Below are 267 nucleotides of genomic sequence, written 5' to 3' on the forward strand. Positions count from 1 at the left end.
ACGTTTGCCACAATTGAAGCAGCTTCCATTGAATTTCTTCTTAGGAGGATTGCTCTTTGGACCAGATGCTTTCTTTCTTTTCTTTGATTTTGTGGGATCTTCTTCAACAATATGTACTCCAGTTATTGCTGAATTACCACGTGACCTCCTTTCTGCGGCCTCGTTGTCCTCTTTGATTCTCAGCCTTACCATGAGATCTTCAACAGTCATCTCATTGCGTTTATGTTTCAAGTAGTTTTTGAAGTCCTTCCACAATGGAGGTAACTT

Source organism: Solanum tuberosum, unplaced genomic scaffold (genome assembly GCF_000226075.1).
Source record: "Solanum tuberosum cultivar DM 1-3 516 R44 unplaced genomic scaffold, SolTub_3.0 scf00615, whole genome shotgun sequence".
Taxonomy (NCBI): Eukaryota; Viridiplantae; Streptophyta; class Magnoliopsida; order Solanales; family Solanaceae; genus Solanum; species Solanum tuberosum.